We start from the raw sequence: 19,296 nt of genomic DNA, 5'->3' as shown, positions 1-19,296 counted from the left end.
CTCTGGGTCTTTCCAATGTGTCTGCAGCACACAGGAAGGATAGGGGTTGAGACGAGTTGCTGGAAAGCCTGTCTCTATTTCCCAAGTTCTATCGTCAAGTCTGGCAGCCATCACTCTTCCCTCTCTGACTGTCTGTCAGTCAGAATTCTGAGACACGCCATGTCCCGTACCATGACTGACTGATAGACAGACAGACAGACAGATCGATTTGGGTTACTTCTGCCCCACTCCCTACTTCAAACAATTTTTCTGCTCACTGTCCTACTATGAGGAAATCCCCCATGTGTTCCCGGCACATTTACACAGCAGTGGCTGGGGTCTGATCCATCAGAACCAACCCCAGTGGGAAAGCAAATTCCCCTCACTGCTATCTGGCATCACACAAGCAGCCCAGCCATCCTGAGGTAGTAGGTAGTAGCAAAGAAGGGACCCAAGAGATGAGGTGTCATCTGGGGCTGAAGGTACAAGCCTAATAGAGCTGGAGGTAAGATTCTCGTGACTTTACTGAAGGTAACTGAATATGTGTGTGTGTGTGTGTGTGTGTGTGTGTGTGTGTGTGTAAGAGAGAGAAGGGGGATCTACTTACCTACAATAAAGCCATGAAACTTCTCCCCTGTTCCCTCTCTCTCTCTCCCTCCCTCCCTCTCTCTCTCTCCGTGTGTATGTGTGTATGTGTGTGTGTGTGTGTGTGTGTGTGCGCGTGTGCGTCTGTCCTGGAACCAAGGAGGGCCACCTGACCAGGAAGACTGCATGACTCGCCACCCCGGGGTTGTATGCAGTAGACCTTCTGTGTGGGGTACTCTTGTTTTCCAGGCCATCAGTGTCCCCCAGTCTCTGAGAGAGCCCAGAATATGCACAAAGTCGGCGGCTAAGGGAAGCAGGGTTCCTCCCAGGAGCCTGGGGCTCAGCACAGCCAGGAGTAAGCAAAGGTGCTCATTTCTGTAGACAACTCCAGCCGGGGATGGGAAGGAGAGCCAACACGTTCAGGCTCCTAGCAAGAAAGGCTCTTGCCTCTTTGAGATGACCATGCAGTGGTAGTTCCTAAATCTGAGACTCTCTGCCTGACAGTTTTCTGTAAGAACAGGAGCATCCATTCCCAAACACTAGGAATCTCCTTTCTGAAAAGAAGAGACACGAGGCTTCCAGTAATTTTTTTTTCCTTCAGCCTTCTGGAGAAGTCTGTCTCACTTGTACTTGTATTTGTCTCCATTAGTGCCTTAAGAAGGCCTAAGGGACAAGCCAGGGTACGTGGCTGTAGGGAATGCAGACCCTTACTAAAGAAAGGCAAGCAGAAAATTCAGCCCTAGCCAGGCGGTGGTGGCACACGCCTGTAATCCCAGCACTCTGGGAGGCAGAGGCAGGCAGATTTCTGAGTTCGAGGCCAGCCTGGTCTACAGAGTGAGTTCCAGGACAGCCAGGGCTATACAGAGAGACCCTGTCTCGAAAAAACCAAATCCAAAAACAAAAACAAAAGCAAAAACAAAAACAAAAAACAAACCCCGAAAATTCAGCTCAGACACAGTAGTGGGAGAAAAGGCTGGGCCAGGCTGCTGAAAGGAGTGTTCAGCCCCTCTAATCCCGCCCTTCTCCCTCACCACAGCGGCGGCTCCAGCCCCTGCTCATTCTGGAGCCCGACAATTTAGTCCTCGCTCTGTGCCTGAGCAGGAGTGAAAACCTCACACAAGTTGCCACCTCTCTCTGGCTTCATTTCCCCAGCCTGTAAAATGAAGGTTTACACTCTAACATTTCCAGTGTTCGGCCCAGTAAGTGGCCTGGCAGTGCTGCTGAACTAATTCTAAAAAGAAAGAAAATGATGCAAAGGCCATCAGTGGATGGCCCTCGGCTGGCCAGACACTTGCTGGGCTGTGGAACTTTACCTCTGATTCAACTCCCAAGCCGCCCTTCTACTCTGGGCTTTGTTGACCTACTTTATAACCTAAGAAAATGGAGGCTCCAGCAGCTTAATTAAGTTCCCCAGAGCCCTATCTCGAGTGCCAAGTTCCAAAGCCCTTTCACTCTGACACATCTACAGCCCTAGGGACCCATGCCTCAGGTTCTAGGGCTCCGGAACCACCTCAGAGGAAGCTATTTTGGCCAATGGAGGCACAGAATCCTGACCAAAAAAAAAAAAAAAAGATGGGCCCATGGCTGCCTTGAGCCCGGGAAAGCTGAGGGAGGATAAGAAATCAAATGAAGGCAGAGAAACTGAGAAGACCCATGAAAGGAAGAAAGTATTTTGTGCTGTTTAGGAAATAAGAATAAAGGCCCAGAGTGGGGGGCGGTGGTGGCGCACGCCTGTAATCCCAGCATTCTGGGAGGCAGAGGCAGGCGGATTTCTGAGTTCGAGGCCAGCTTGGTCTACAGAGTGAGTTCCAGGACAGCCAGGGCTACACAGAGAAACCCTGTCTCCAAAAAAAAAAAAAAAAAAAAAAAACCAAAAACCAATAAATAAGTAAATAAATAAATAAAATAAAAAATAAAAAAATATAAAAATAAAAAAATAGAATAAAGGCCCAGGCTGGGGCATAATGTGTCTGGATGGGAACCATTTGCACTATGGGCAGCGAAGGGTTAAAATGTAGAGAAGAAAGGATGGCTTCAGGGGGAGATGCCCTTTCCTTCCCTCAGGCAGTCCTCTGAAACCAAACCCTTCCCAATGCCACCCCCCCCAACATATCTGTCTCTTCCAGGAATCTGAGGTCCACAGAGGAGATACCCCCCCACCCCCACCCATGACAGCACAAGGGTACCGTAGTACCCAGCCTGGGATCTGCCTAGACAGGGTAGGGACTCGGCAAACACTGAGGAAATTACCAGATCAAAGAAAGCCACCCTCTTCCAATCCACTGCTAAGAAGAGGTGTGTTTGGAGTCCGGGCCCAGCAGGATGTGCACATTCCTGGCAAAAGGGGACCCAACCTGCCAGACAGTCAGAAAGGAAGTTTCAGTCCAAAGGTAGAGGAAAGGGGAGGGTAATAATCTAGGAAGGAAAGGGAACAGGTCCCCCAACAAGTTTGGCCTGACCAGCCCTGCTACCCCGTGTTCAGAGGTTCCTTAATTCTACACCCTCCCTGGGGCCCAGCCTTAGCGCCAGAAGAGACTATAGCCACGGTCTCCTCCATCTTATTGCCAAGGTTGGAACTAAGGTAAAATAAAGTAGGCGCCTTGGTGGAGTGCGTGTGGCACACCTGTAAGGCCAGCATCCCAGAGACTACTGCAAAAGAACTACACTGAATATGAGTGAGGCCGGTCTAGGCAACATAAAGAGACACTGTCTCAAGACTCCACCTCCTCGCCCAGAAAACAAACAAAACAACACAGTGGAAACAGCAGCAGCAACAGTAACAACAACAACAACAAAACAACAACCAGGCACTTAATGATCCCCACAGGATTCAGATAGCACAGGATCTGTGGCGTGTGGAAAGCAGGACACAACATTCCCGGTACCCAGGCCGCCTTGCCCAACAGCCTAGATTGGTGGTCCGCTGCAGTCTCTATACTCTGTTCTCAGTGCACCACAGAGCCAGTAAGCCATTGAAGTGTCTCTCTCCAACCTCCAGAGGATAGTCCCTGAGTCACCCTGGCAAGGGGGAAGTTTCTTAAGTTTAACGAGAGAGAAAGAAAAAGAAAAAGAAAAAGAAAAGAAAAAAGGAAAGAAAGAAGAAAAGCTTGCAGACTTCCCTACAGCGGTTTTCCGCGGGGGCGGGCAGAGGTCGTCTGAGGCCGACCGCTCCCCTTCGGGAGGCTCCTCCTGGCTCCTCGGTTGAGATCAGCCAGGGGCTTAAAATGCCGGTGCCGCAGGGTACCTAGGCCAAGGGGCCAACCCACGGAGATTCACGTGGGTGGGATGGGAAGAGGGTGGTGGAAGGTTAAAGCTTCGCCAGGAAGCGGTGGAACAGCAGGGACCACGCGTTCCTTTCTTCGTGGGGCACGCGGGCAAACCACAGCGACTGTCGCTGAAACTGCGTTCTCTCTCCCGACCCTGAATTACAGACCCAACGCCATCGGCTGCCAATCTAGGCGGGTGCTCCCGCAACTCGGGCAGAGATGTTTTTAATTCGAGGTAAAAATCCCGCATTAGCCAAAATTCTTCGGGGATTGCTCCGGAACCACCAGACGGATGGCTCGGACTCAGGCTTGTTCCTCCCGGCCCCCAAGTCTATGCTCGGATCAGAGCGCCGCGGTCCGCCTGGTTGGGAAACCGGCGCAAGGGTGCGGGCCACAAGCGCTGATCTCCAGATATCTGAAATCCCAGGTGCCAAGGAAGGGAACGTGGAAACCCACAGGGCAGTGTTGGCGCAAGAGGCCCAGGGTGCAAAAAAGAGGGGCACTGTCTGAGGGAAAGGACCCCCGCTGTCCCAACCTACAGAGTCGCCGGATGCAGTATCAGAATGTTCACGAGGTCGCTTCAGTTTGGGGGGTTGGGGAGGAGGTCAATCTGTGATGGTTACAGCCTTTGCCTCAGAATCCGCGTCCCACGAAATCACACGTTCCTTCACACAGGTGGCCTCGGCCCCGGGTCTCACAGGACACCTCACCACCGGGCGCCACCAGGTTCTGCTCCGGTGAAACCCAAGTAGAAGTTTTACGAAGAAGCGAAGTGCAAGGCTTGAGCTCGGTGGAGGATGGCCGCGGGCCAGAGGGGAGCTGGGGGACTGTCTAGCGAGTCACCAGAGTCCTCAGTCTGGGGGATGGAGTCCAGGTTGGTCACTCCGGCAGTGTCATCTCTGGTGGCCTTGGGCCCACGCTCCGTTCCCTTATGCCCCCACTCTCGAACCTCACTACCCCGCAGGAGCTCTGTCCGAATGAGGAGGGGTATCCACTACTTCAGTTCCCACCGACCAATTCCGGAGCGCGCGCGCGCGCGCACACACACACACACACACCCCGACACGACACACAAATCACAGGGGCCATTACCAGTCTCTCTCAAGTCCCCAAGAAGTTTTCCGCTTTATCTTAAATCTGATTAAGGGAGGCAGGGAAAAGGGGTTGACGTCGCAGCACTTCCGAAGTGTGACCTCCGCAAACCAAGGCGACGAGGTGTTTGATATTGTTGGTGCCCCCACCACACACACACAAACACACACACAGAGACTCAAGTCCTTCTGTTTGTCCTGGGGAGTCCCGTGCAGCCTGGACTTGGGGGATCCCAGTTCACCACTTCCCTTCCCAGCTCAGGAAAGTCCGGGCCGGGAAGTATTCTTTGTCTCACTCCGGGAGGGGGGGTCGCGCCCCCTAACACCCCATTCCCAGCAGCAAGGCCAGGAGGGGGCGGAGCCCAGATTCTTGGGGCAGGGCGGGCCTCTCCAAGCCGCCCCCCCCTGGCGGGCTTCCCGCTGTCCCCCAGCCCCGCGCCTCAGCCCCCACCTGTTCCCCAGACAGCTCGGATCGGCTGGGGGCCCGGGCCGGGGGCAGGGTCTCTCAACTCACCAGGGCCAGTGCGCCGCGGCCGGCCCAGCTGGAACAAAGTGCTCCGGCCCCGGGCTGGGCTCCTCCCGGCGCCCGACGCGCCTCGGGCGGGCAGTTTGCAAACACAAAGTGAACCAGGGAGCAGGCGAGAGAGTGAGCGAGCTGAGGAGTTGGACGAGTCGCCGGCCCAGCCCCCACCCGGATCCCTAGGGTCCCTGGATCGGCCACCTACCTGTCCGGCCCGGCCGCTCAGTGCGGGCTTCGGCCCGTCAGCCCGCACGGGGCATGGGGCTCGCTCGGGTCGCAGCCCGGGCCCGCCGCCACTCGCCGGGGCTGCCCCTGCGTTCCGCGCCGCTCCGAAGCGATCTTCCTAGCGCCGATCGCCCTGCGCCTCAGCCCCTTGGGGGCATCGCACTTTGTAGGATGGCTTGGTTCTCTCCGGCTTCCGATCGTCCTTCCCCGGGCTCCGGCGACGCTCCGGAGCTCGCTCCGGCTCCGGGGCTCCGGGACCCCGGCGTCCCCGCCCCCGGCCCAGCCCTGGTTCCGGCCCGGGCTCCTCCCCGCCGCGCCGCGGCCGCCTGCGCCGCGCCCTGCTCGTGTGCTGGGGTCTCCGTCCCGGCAGCTGGTGGCACTGTCCGGTCCACAGGGGCGACCGGCTCCGGACTCCGAGGGGCTGCGACTGAGCCCCGGCTGCGAGCGGCTGCGAGTGGCTGCGAGCGATCGGCGCGGGCGGGGCGCACCGGGCGGGGGACCGGAGGGGTGGAGGGAAGGAGGGAGCGCGCCGAGCGACGAGGAGGAGGGAGCGAACGAGCGAGCGGCGGAGGGAGGGGAGACTAACTTCTAGTGCTACCATAATTCGCCTAAAGCAGGTGCAGCCACTTTTTTCCCCTGTGAGGCGGCCAGCGGCAAGCCGAAGAGGACCACGTGGACCAAACTTTGGGGAAGGAAAAAATGGGAACGTGGGGCTACAGATCTGCCAAAGTCGATAGGCCATAGAGGTTCACCGTGGACTGGGGACCCATCCGATGGGTGGCTTTATTAACTCTGGCCTTCTCTAGGAGCCTGAAGGTACCGCCAAGTCCTGCTGGCACACGGTTCACTGGTTTCGGGCGGGCTGCGCCTAGTGCGGGGAGTGGTCAGGGCTCCCCCCCCTCCCCGTCCGAAGCCGACGTCCAGCGCGGGTCCTGCCGCGCCTCCCTCTGACTCCCCACTGTGTGGGGGCTGGGGCTGGGGGAGGCTCTTTCTGGGCTTTGTGAACTGAACAAGTCTTTCTCCCGTCCCGGCGCGCACGCGCTGCCGCCTCGGTCTGCAAAGGGGAATTTCCTATAAAATGCTGTGAGAACCGAGGGAGAGAGGGGCTTCGGGCTGGATCCACGCGGGCCAAGCACCGAGCAAAGTCGAGGCAATTATCTGAACAAATTAGACTGTAAACAAAACTCGGCGTCCCTGAATACCGCTTGTGCCCAGGGGGACCGGGAGGATGGGGGTTGGGGGTGGGGACGCTGGTGTGTGTTTGGGTTGGGAGGGGGAAGTCCGGGCACGGAAAGGCCCAGGTTCCGAGGGGGAGGGTTAAGTTGGGTAGCAGGAGCCAGGCTCAGACTGGTGGAGAACTGAAAAAAAAAATCCTCCCACTCTCTACCCCAAACATCTTCCCTTTCCGGGTGTGAGAAGAGGTGAGGGGCGCCTCAGGGACCCTCCGTGTTTGGCCCACCCTGCCCAGCGAAGCCAGGTCCCCAGACCCCTGCGATGGGTTGAGCACAGGAAGACAGTGACCCCTGGAGACCCTGTTGGCTTCGGGTTAGCTTGAGGCAGGTGACAAGGGCAGACAGATCCTTGCCCTATAGAGGATGAACTGGGTAAGGACTGGGCCTAGTTTCCTGGGGATAACATATTTTGGAGAAAACTCTTTTTTAAAAAACGGGGTCTCCGAGATTACAGTTTAGGCAGCTTCTGCTCGGCTATTCTGCCCTCCCGCCTTTCCGTGGGCGCGCTGCAGCCAGGAGCTGAAGGGTGGTAGTTACAGCCCAGGTCTGAAGCATTTCTGTTTGCCCAAGTGGACAGCCACAATAGGCAGACATAGACCCTGTTGAAGTCTATGGCAAACTGTAGGTGTCAAGCCGAAGAGGGCTGCTATACCACTTGTTTACATGTTTGTGCCGCTGGGGAGCAAATCAGGCCTAAAAAAAAAAACCAAAGCAACAACAACAAAACGCTAAACGCATGCTTTCCCACCTAGCCACACCCACTGCGCAGTCATTTATTTGGATATCACAGTGACCTTTCTAGTAGAAATGAAAATCAAATGACAGTAGGTGTAGTGGCCAGCTGTTGGGTGGCAAGGGCAGAAGGTTCAGTAGTTCAAGGTCATCTTCACCTACAGATGGGGTTCCAGGCCAGCTTGGGCTACAAGAGACCCAGTTTCAAAAATCCAAAACAGTGCTGGCCAGATGGCTCAGTGGTTAGAGACACCTTCTATCACCTTCCTGTTAACCTAAGTTGGACCCTGAGACCTACTTTCAAGAAAGTATTCTCTGACTTCTGTGCATGCATACACGCACACACAGTGAATTATTATTTTTTTTTTATTTTTAAAGCATCTTTTAATCCAAAACAAACAACAGAAGTCGAGGACTAGATGATAGCTAACATGTGAATCTTGCCTCATGCCAGGCATGCTGGCTCTTTGAATCTTCATGATTATCCCATGGGGAAGCTATTTCGTTAGCTCTGCTTTGTAGAGGAGGAAACTGAGGCACTCACCATGTCTAAGTTTACACCCTAACTGGATGGAGCAGTTCCAGCCAGAGCAGTTTGTCTTGGACAGGGTCTCATTCTGGAGGTTTTTAACCAGGGCGTCTTCTTCATATTACCCTGTGTGGAGGGGCAGTTGGGTGGGCATCATGGCGTGCAGACAACCAGGGACTGTTGCACTGGTGACCCCGCTCTGCGACAGGGGCTGAGGGTGAGGTAGCAATGAGAGACTGAATAGGAAAGAGAAGGTAGGTGTGGGCTGTCACAGAACCCGCCTCCTCGGTTTGCTAGGACAGACCCTTCCCCACTCCCACAAGGCACGCTGGGAAAATAACTTTTGTTTTTCTTTCGTTTCAGTTTACCCCTGTACTCGGGCCCGCTCAGTCCTCTGTGGGACTTGTGAGTCACAGTGGAAAGCCCAAGGGAGTCAGAAGACCCCATCTTGTCCTAATTGAGGCAATTCAGGGGAGAAAACAGACTTCTTGAAAGAAGGTAACAGAACAGACAGTGTCTTAGTCACAGTAGCCGGCTCAGAGTCCTTTCTCTCAGAGTTTGGAGGGGTTCCCCACAGGAACCCTAAGTTCCCCAGGGGGAGTCACTGTGACTCCTCCTAGTCCAGCATGCCAGGCAAGGACAGAAGAAGCTCAGACAAGGCCTGCAGGCCTGACTGGAAGAGAGAGGTCAAAGGCAGGACCATGAGGGCAGGAGTCAGGCAGTCTTAGGCTGAATGGCATCCTAAGCACGTCCAGATGTTTGACCTGGACAGATTATAGGTCTCAGCCTGCCTTCCTTACGTGACAAAATTGAAGCATGCCTTTTTAAAAAATTATTATTATTATTATTATTATTATTATTATTATTATGGTTTTTCTAGACAGGGTTTCTCTGTATAGCCCTGGCGGTCCTGGAACCCACTCCATAGACCAGGCTAGCCCACTCAAAAATCCACCTGCCTCTGCCTCCTAAGTGCTGGGATTAAAGGCGTGCGCCACCAGCGCCTAGCTGACCGCGTGCCTTCATAAAGGGGTTAGAGTGAAGAAAGCTTGTGGAAAGCTTAGTGACCTACGCCCAAGGTGCTTTCCTCAAACACTTAGCTTTCCTTTTGAGACCTGGTTTTCCTTTCCTTTTTCCCTCCCTCCCTCCATCCCTCCCTCAGTCTGTCCTTCCCTCCCTCCCTTCCTCCCTTCTTCCCTTCCTCCCTTCCTTCCTTCCTTCCTTCTGTTTGTTTGTTTGTTTTCCAAGTCAGGATCTCTCTGAATAACAGCCCTGGCTGTCCTGGACTTGTTTTGTAACTAGGCTAACTTCAGACTCACAGAGATCTGCCTATCTCTGCTTCCAGAATGCTGGGATTAAAGGCATGCACCAATCCACATCAGGCAGCCCTCAACTCTGCCCTAGAGGTTCTGACACCCTCTTTTGGCCTCTGTAGGCAACCATACATATGCATATATCCACACACAAACACATAAATCAAAAATAAAATGCAATAAAATCTTAAAAAAAAAAAAAGCCGGGGCGGTGGTAGCACATGCCTTTAATCCCAGCACTTGGGAGGCAGAGGCAGGTGGATTTCTGAGTTCGAGGCCAGCCTGGTCTATAGAGTGAGTTCCAGGACAGCCAGGGCTATACAGAGAAACCCTGTCTCGAAGAAAAAAAAAAAAGCATGCACCAATACACCTGGCTCACCAACACGCCTGGTTTTCTTCAGGTGACCTTGGAAGGGCCAAATTATAAAAGCTGTCAGTTAGGAAATCCTGGAGTGTATTAGGCCATCTGCAGTGGCTCTTCTCCCATTCTACAAGCAAAGATGGCTCCCAGGGGTGGAATACTTTGTTTGGGATCACAAAGCCAGGAGGTGGTCCAACAAGTGCTTGCTATCAAGTCTCCTTTGAGCTGGGAAACAGACTTCCCAGGGCATGAGCTGGCCAATAAAAGCGATTACTTCCAGCAGGAGGCCAAGATCACTTTAGAGGCCAGGATGGTGAGTATGCGTTTAGAAACAGTGTATCTAAGCCCACACTCTGAACAAGCGCAGATATTTTGTTTCAACTCATCTAGCTGCTAGGGAACTTATCTTTTTTTTTTCTCCTCAAAAGTTTTCAATCATTTTATCTTTTTAGATTTATTTTTTGTGTGTATAGGAGTGTTTTACCTGCATCTACTATATATGTGCACCATATAAGTGCAGTTCCCAAGGAGGCCAGAAGAGGGCGTCAGATCCAGGCCCGAAAACTGGAGTTACAGATGGTTGTGAGCCTCCCTGTGGGTGCTGGGAACTGAACCAAGGTCCTCTGCAAGAGGTGCTCATAAAGACTGAGTCAGTCTCCAATAGTTTTTGAAAGATTTTTTTTTAATGTATACGTGTGTGTGTGTGTGTGAGAGAGAGAGAGAGAGAGAGAGAGAGAGAGAGAGAGAGAGAGAGAGAGAGAGAGAGAGAAGTGTGTTGGGTGCCTGAGGAGTCCAGAAGAGGTGTCAGATTCCCTAAAGCTGGAACTACAGGTAGTTGTGAGCCACCTGCTCTGGTTGCTTGGACCCCAACTCTGATTCTCTGGAAGAACATCATGCGCTCACAACTGCCTCCTCTCTGGCCCCTCTCTATCCCCAGCACACGGGAGGCCAAGGCAGAAGGATTCGGAGTCCTGACAACAAATTCAAGGCTAGTCTGCTGTGCACCTGAATCTCTATGCTGTGGAATATACCATTCCGCTGTCTGTGTCTGTCTTTCCCGCCTCCCTGTCACTGATGGACAGTTAGACTCTGGATGTTTGCCCAGCACAGCCTCACAGCAGTTCCCTTCCTTTTGTGAACCCCATCTCCCTTCTACAGAGTTGTTCCTCCTGTCTTTCCTCGCCCCCCAGGTCCCTCCTTCTCTGGAATTTTCTCCCCTCCCCATCGACCATTTGCAGATCTTTCAGAAAGATCTGTGCCGCTTGGAGGTGGGGGAGGGACCCAAGGGCAGCTTTTTTTTTTCCTTCCCACAAAGGCCTCGGTTCCCTAAGATAAATGACAATTTAAACAAAGAAATATTTCATTAAGGGTTGATATCTTAATGAGCTGTGCCAGGATCCTTCCAGGCACTCTGTAAACTCCCCCTTACACCGAGAGGGGGCTCCAGCCCCTGCAGGAAGCACATCAGTTTACCATATTGGCCCGAATAGAAGACCACACTGTGGGGCTGGCACAGTGGCCTTGAGACCCGCTGACCTACGTGCCCCGAGCCCTGAGAGATGCTTTTAGCAGCTCTGGAATTACCTTAAAGACTACAGACACCTAGATTTGTGTCTGTGGTGGTGGTGGACGCAGTCAGGGACTTTGGGATGATTGATGGGAAATCTCTCATTAAAGATCTGGAAATGAACAATACCAGGACAAGCCACGAGCAGTTTTCCATTAATTAGAGAACACCATCAACGGGTCACATGAGAGCTCCAGCACAGAGAGGTTTCTGTGTGGAGAAAGTGAGGCCGGCACAGCAGGACCCAGGAGAGCAGCTCTTGGTACCTTAACTTTCCTTCTGTGGTTCTTGATGTCAGTGAAGTCCCGAGGCCGTCTCAGCACATGGCAGGGGCAGGCAGATCTCTGGGAGTTTGAGGCCAGTCTGGTCTATGCAGTGAGTTCCAGTACACAGGGCTGCATAGTGAGACCCTGTCTCAAGAGAGAGGTAGAGACAAGGAGAATAGCTCAGGCTGGTCTCAAGGCCAGGAAGGACTATGACAGTCCCTCCTTCCTCAGCCTCAGTGTTGGACTGCAGGTGAGCGCGATACTGTCTACCCACTGCGACATCACCGGCCACCCTGATTCTCACATCCTGTCCCTATAGTGCTGAGGACAGACAGCAAGGCTTTGTGTGCGCTCTATGGGTCCGTATCACTTTGCTGCATTGCCAGCCGCCTCCACCAACCCAGACAGACGGTGGGTGTGAGGTGGCCTTTCTACACCCCTACTGAATGTGGTATATGAGCTGACCTGTTTCTTAGGTTTCCTTACACTGCCCCGAGCCATATTCTATGTCAGGCCTGAACCCCAGGATTCCCTTCCTGGTTCATTTATTCCCTCTTCTTTCCGGTCTCCCACTTATTGCTTAGGATCCATTCTTCTCCAGTTTCCTCTACATTTGACCTCTGGCCTTCTTATCCCCAGGATTCTCTCTGTTGTCAGGTAGCTGGAGATCCGTGGAGTCAGCAGCTGAAGGCTTGGGTGATGCTGGATGTCCGTGGAGCAGACTGGTACCCTAGACCGAGCCTGCAGCCGGCCTCATCGCCTAGGGCATGATGTGGTGCTGTCTCGTTGTGTCTCACCCTGACCATTTGCTCCTTTAGCTTCCCACAAACCAGTGCCTGCTTTTCCTTTCCCCAAGGGTTCCCTCCAAGAATCACAGCCGAGCCAACTACTCCACCGGGAGGAGTACATATATGTGGGGAGTTAATCCTCTCTACCATGATAGATAGGATCAGATGTATAAAAAAAAAATCTGCTCGTGCATGGGTCAACGGTAGACCACTTGCTTAGTATATATACAACCTTGGGTCAGATTCCCAGCACTTTAAAAGAGAGTGGGAAGGAAGGAAGACCAGAAACGATCATAATTAAACAATTATGTTGGGCTGGGGAAGATAAAGATGTGGCTCAGTGGTTATGAACACTTGTTGTTCTGGAAGAGGACCGGAGTTCAGTTCCCAGCACACATATCAGACGGTTTACAGCCTCCTGTAACTCCAGTTCCAGGGATCCTACATTCTTCCTGACCTCCGAAGACATCTGTATAAATGTGCACAGACATACCCACACATACAAGTAAACACACACACATAGAAGTAAATACAAAATAGTTAAGATATTTTTATATGTGAGTATGCCACATATGTACAGGTGGCCAAGGAAGCAAGAAGAGGGTGTTGGGTCCTCTGGCACTGACGTTACCCATGGTTGTGAAGCACCTGGTGTGGCTGCTGCAATGTGTCCTCTGGAAGATTAGGTTCCCTTAACTTCTGAGCCATTGCTCAGTCTTCCTTGGCATTCACGTCTTGAAGGTAGAAGGTGAGGGCAGGTAGGTCCAGTGGACACAGGCAGGGCATAGAAAGTATTTCTGGGCTCTTCAGTCTCCCTCCCCTCCCCTCAGGGTCACTGGCTGACAGGTCCAGTCAAGCCTGGGATTGAAAGCTGAGAACAGCGACATTTTAGGGCCAGAGACAGGGCAAATGTGGAGGAGAAAAGCCACTAGGAGGGTGGGGCAGAAGACGGCTGGGCTTGGGACTCTGTGGCAGCTGAAGAATCTTTCCAAGCTTTCGCTTAAACAGCATTGTCCACGAAAGGGCAATTGAGGTAAGAGGAGGAGGTTCTGCTGTTCTGGGGTGCTAGGGACTGAACTGAGAACTTTTTACATGCTTACATGCAAGGCGAGTGAGTGTTCTACCACTGTGCTACATGCCCAGTCCAGGAAGGACTTTCTCACTGAAGTATGTTCACCCTCTGAATGTAGGGTGTCATCCCCTGTGAGAACCTTAGGACCAGAGGACATATTACTCTGCTTCTTTCAAGAAATATTGTGCGTGCGTGAGTGCCCCCCCCTCTGTGTGTGTGTGTATGTGTGTGTGTGTATGCACATGTACTACATACGACAGCTCATGGGGGTCAGAAAATGGTATCGTATCCTGGAAACTGGAGTTGTAGAAAGTTGTGAGGTGCCCTGTGGGTTCTGGGAACCAAGCCCAGGCCTCTGCAAAAGCAATGTGTGCTCTTAACCACTGAGCCATTTCTTCAGCCCCTACAGTCGGCCTCTTTTATTAATATGGGTATGGAGGCCAGCACCGCAGGCAGGATGACGATGCCTTCTAAGCTGGAGAGAATGTGGTAGAATCTTCTTGCCTTACATCCTCCCAGAGGCAAGGCAGCCATAAGAATTCCAATGGTGCTGGGCAGTGGTGGCGCATGCCTTTAGTCCCAGCATGGGAGGCAGAGGCAGCTGGATTTCCTTGACCAGATGTGCCCTCCCCACCCCGGCAAAGAGCAGGTGTGGCAATCCAAGTCCATTATCAAAATCTGGGAAGTGAGGGAAGGGTTCCGACACCTGCCGCCCTCCGCCCTCCTTAGCTTTCCCTTGGTGTGGGTTTCAGTGGCTTCATCCCTAGCCCACTGTCCCCTCCTTCCTCTGCTCTTGGGGTTTCCACGCTTCTGAGCTGGACCCAGAGTTACGCTCACACTGTCTTCTTGGGCAACCCTGTGGACTCTCATAGTTCGCTTTAGCTTGACGTTACTTTGCGTTGCTTATCGATATTGTATGTGCGTACATGGTCACGTGTGCTGTGGCGCATGTGGGGTCAGAAGGGGCCTTTGTGCAGTTGTTTCTCTCCTCTCACCTTTATGTGAGTTCTGGGTGCTGATTCAGCTTTTCCAGCTTAGCTTTTCCAGTGCCTTTAACCCCTGTGCCCTTTGCTCTCTAGGTTTATCTTTATTTTATGTGTGTGGGTGTGTTGCCTGCCTGCATGTATGCATGTGTGTGTATGTATGTATGCATGTGTGTGTATGTATGTGCATATGTATGTATGTATGTATGCTTACCTAGCACCTGCAGAGGTCAAACAAAGACATCAGATCTCCTGGAACTGGAGCTACAGGTGGTTGTGATCTGTGGTGTGGGTGCTGGGAACTGAGATCTGATCTTTGGGAGAGCAGCCAGTGCTCTTAACTACTGAGCCATCCCTCTATCCCCCTGCTCACTTGGATTTAACCACCACCTGTCTGTTGGTGGCTTCCGGGACCATCCTGCCTTAGATTTTTATTCCATACCTATTCCTGTGGGCCTCTAGGGACATCACACCCAAAATGTCTCCAGCTCTCATCATCATCACTGAGTTTCCCATCCTCCTGCCTCCACCTCCTGAATGCTTAGGTCACAGGTGTGGAGCATCAAGCTTGGTTTATGTGGTTCTAGGGACCAAGCCCTGGATATGTGCACACAAGGTAACCGTGTCACCATTTGAGGCACACCCCCAGCCTCACACTCACTGATTTCATTTGAAACATGCGTCTTCTGTGGATCCACTAAGAGCCACCGGGTTCTCCCATCTTCTCCTCTACACATCCAGTCAGCCACCTGTCCTGCCAAGCGGCTTCCGGAGCTGTCCACTCTCCCCTCTCCACACACACACTGCTTGCCACTGGGACCTCATTACTGATGACTTGGAACGTTCTGGTTTCTTTCTTTTTTTTTTTAAATTTATTTATTTTATGTATATGAATCCACTGTTGCTACCTTCAGACACACCAGCGGAGGGCATCAGATCCCGTTACAGATGGTTGCCACCATGTGGTTGCTGGGAATTGAACTTAGGACCTCTGGAAAAGCAGCCAGTGCTCTTAACCACTAAGCCATTTTTCCAGTCCCAAATTCTGGTTTCTAAACTGAACCTTTATTTCCAGTCTGATTCTCTCTAAGAACCTCCTCTCCAATGCATCCATCACATGAAGGACCAAAAAGCTCTAGGCTAGGAGCTGGAGAGATGGCTCAGCAGTTGAGAGCACTGGCTGCTCTTCCAGAGGACCTGGGTTCAATCCCCAGCACCCACATGGCAGCTCATAACTGTCTGTAACTCCTGTTCCAGGTGATCTGACACCCTTGCACAGACATATGTGCACAAAAGTAAATAACTGTATATTTTTTAAAAGCTCTAGGCCAGGCATAGTAGTCCACATCTCTAACTCTAGCAAGCTGGAGCGCGAGACAGGTGAGCCACAAATGGGCTCCCCAGCGAGACCCTGTCATAAGGGGCAGTGAGGACTGAGCAGGGGAGAATATAGTGCAGTTGAAAGAATGCTTGCCTAAGACTTGCGAAGCTCTGGCTTCAGTCCCTGGGACCAAATAAATAGGCGTTATGGCACACATCTGCGAGCGTGGTATTCAAATGGAGGCTAGAAGATCAGAAGTTCAAGGCCATCCTTAGTGAGTTTGAGACCAGCCTGAGGTATATATTTGGCCCTGTTAAAAAAAAAAAAAAAGAAAGAAAGAAAAGAAAAAAGGAAAAAGAAAAGTCATGCCTGGTGCCTGGTGGTGGTGGTACATGCCTTTAATCCCGCCACTCGAGAGGCAGAGGCAGGTAGATCTCTATGGGTCTGAGGCCAGCCTGATCTACAGAGTTCCAGGGCAGCCAGGGTTATAAGAAAACCTGCTTCAAAAAACAAACAAACAGAAAAAAAAAGAGTTATATGTTCAAGAAACTTGAAAAATATTTTTATTATTATTTACGTGTGTGTGTGTGTGTGTGTGTCTATATATGTGCATGTACCTGCACTTAGGGACATCCCTTAGATGTTGGGGTTACTAGCAGACATACTCTGTCTGATGTGGCAGCTGCAGTTGTACTCCACTTCTCTGCAAGAACAGTACATGCTCTTAACCACTGAGCCTTCTCTACAGCCCGGGAGAAAAGCCTTTTTAAAAGTAAGCTCACTTCTAACTACCCTGCATTCACGAAGCCATGGGTTCAATTCATGTACTGCCCGAGACCCATCCCAGGATTAAAAGACCTTTCCACGTAACCCTGATGATCTGAGATGGATCCCTAGAACCCATAGCAGACAGAGTACGAACTCCTGAAAACTTACCTCTGACCTCCACACATTGCACACATGCTCCATAGCGCTGGGGCACCCCTATCACAGTCATGCACACACGTACACACACAGGCATGCACACAGGCACACACACTAATAATACTTATATTTATATATATTTTAATTCAGCACCCTAGCCAGACACAGAGGGTCCAGGGTGTGCTTTCTGAAAACCTCCCATCCTGTCCTGTCCTCTCTGTCACCTGACACTCGTGCTGTGCAGTCTTCCTCTAACCCCTGTCCTCCATCCAGGATATCCTTTCTCCCATTTGCTGTCGTTCCCGACTCTTAAGACCCATCTTGATGCACCTCCTCTTGGAAGTCTTCCCTGAATGCCCCAGGCTGGATTACACACTCTTCTTTTGTGAGCTTGTATCAGTGCAAGCCTCAGGGAAGCCACTTCAAAGGCGCTTAGGTAACAATGGAAATGGATCAGATGTGTTCCTGGAACTGCCAGGCCCAAGTGTCGAGGTTTGCTGCTGTTGCTGTGTGCTCTGGGGCTTAAAATAACACAGTAGGGCCTCCCGTGGCTAACTTCTGCCTTTCTCTGAGTGAGCTTTGTTCGCAGAGGTCCTGACTGCCAGGAGGCTTCAGGCTCTCACCCTGCCCAGCTCGGGTCCAGGGAATTGTCCAAGCGAGCACTGGCTTGTCTGAACCTTACAGAGGCTTTCCTTGGCCCACCACACATCAAGATGGCCAAGGGTTCTCAGAGTCCTGCTGGAAAGGCTGAATCCTGCCCACTATCTATCTTCTCTGTAAATAAAGTTGCGCTGGGGCTTGGCCACACCCATCTGTTTATGCACGCTCAGGGCTGTTTAGTGGCACTGTGGCAAGTAGTAGAAACGGAGACCAGAACTCTTTATTATTATTATTATTATTATTTTGCAGTGATAGAGAGTAAATATTTTAGGCTTTGTAGCCTGAGAGGCCAAACCAAGGATGATATATATGGATTCATAAAACGTGTTATTGATGAAAAATTAAGATAATAATTAGCCATTTATTTCATAGTGATGGCCTACCTAAGAGACGCAAAAGGATGCTCTTTGTTTTTGTTTTTTTGTTTTTTTGTTTGTTTTTTTTTGTCTTGCTTTGTTTTTGTTTTTTGAAATAGGACCTTAATCTGCCGTCTTTGCTGACTTAGAAAAACCAGGCTGCAGTAGCTATATTTTTTTGGTTACTTTATTGGGTTTTTGTAAATACCCTTTTCCACCCCAATCCCTTCCAACCCCCACAACACTAGGTAGGAGAGAAGGAAGGTTGGTTATAGGGGGGAAGACGGCATAGACCTCTTTAGAATATTTCTTGCTGATTAAGGGCATCAGGTTCCTTGGGCAAGTTCAATTTTTGTCAGCAGACTATCTCCAACCAGCCAACCAGCAATAGCGGAAGTCGCAGCAGGACTGAGAGCAGCAGCACTACAGGCTCTCGGGATGCTCACGTTTATACCCTCTCCAGAGTCCTAAGAATTACAAACGTTATCTATCTGCCGCTGGCAAAAATCACGCCCTTCCTAGCGCATGAAATAAATCATAACCGGTGACTGTGGACAATCTGAAGTGGCCCCCTCCTCCATACCTGGGATTAAAACAAAAACATCCACACAGTATAACTGGGTTTTTAAAGAAACCAAAATTCTCACTAGAGGGTGGCCTTGAAATTCACAGAGAGCCTCTCGCCTCTGCCTCCTGGATCTGGGATTAAAGGCACACTCCAACGTTGCCTGGCTTCTGTTCTCTTTCCACAGTGTGAGTCCCAGGTTTCAAGCACCTCTATTTGCTCCACCATCTTGCCAGTCCCAACATTCCTTAGGCTCATGAGTTGAGTGCTTTGGTCCCTAGCTGGTGTTCAGTATTTCGGAAGGCTCTGGAAACCTTGAAGAGGTAGGGCCTGGCTTGAGGAGGTTGCTAAGGGGGAGGCGGGCCTTTGATGGGTGTGCCTGTCCCCTATGTTCTCTGCTCCCTGGTTGGCCATGTATAAAGAATATTTGCTGCATGCTCTTGGTGCCACTGTCTAGGCTGTTCCTCCGCGTCTGTTTTTGCATGATAGACTCTCTGAAACTGTGAGCCACCCCTGCCCCGCCCACCCTAACCCCACCCACCGTCCCGCCCACCTTAACCCCTGCTTTTGTCCCTCCCAACCCTCCCATCTTAGCTCCCTGCTCCTGCTTTGTGCTTTACCAGAACTGTGGTCTGGGAATTGCTAAAGTAACAAGTATAGCTAGACGCGGTGACACACACATTTAATACCAACACTAAGGTGGCAACAGACAGGTGCATCTGTGTGACTACAAGACCAGCCCGATCTATACTTGGGGAGTTCTAGGCCAGCCAGGGCTACATAGAGAGAGCCAGTCAAACAAACAAACAAAGAAAACAAAAAAAGAAACAAACAAAAAAAGAAAAAAAACAAACAAAAAAAAAAAGGAAAGAAAGAGAGGGAGGGAGAGGGAAGGAAAATATAGTTGGAGTCAAATCTAAAACTTTCTTTCTTTCTTTCTTTCTTTCTTTTTTTTTTTTTT

The 19,296-nt window shown here is 51.5% G+C and overlaps 1 protein-coding gene across 2 annotated transcripts in view; it reads right to left on the bottom strand.

Annotated features, from left to right (window-relative positions):
• Positions 1 to 5,733, bottom strand: part of Foxp4 (forkhead box P4) — a 55,916-nt gene extending 50,183 nt beyond the window's left edge. For both annotated transcript variants that reach the window (XM_052192486.1, XM_052192487.1), the window contains exon 1: positions 5,647 to 5,733. The gene's annotated coding sequence lies outside the window, so the exon portion shown is untranslated. The remainder of the gene's footprint in view (positions 1 to 5,646) is intronic.
• Positions 5,734 to 19,296: the final 13,563 nt, after the last annotated feature.

This window comes from Apodemus sylvaticus, chromosome 9, assembly GCF_947179515.1.
Source record: "Apodemus sylvaticus chromosome 9, mApoSyl1.1, whole genome shotgun sequence".
NCBI lineage: Eukaryota > Metazoa > Chordata > Mammalia > Rodentia > Muridae > Apodemus > Apodemus sylvaticus.
The sequence above is the reverse complement of the archived record's forward strand: the minus strand, read 5'-3'. Positions and strand labels throughout refer to the sequence as shown.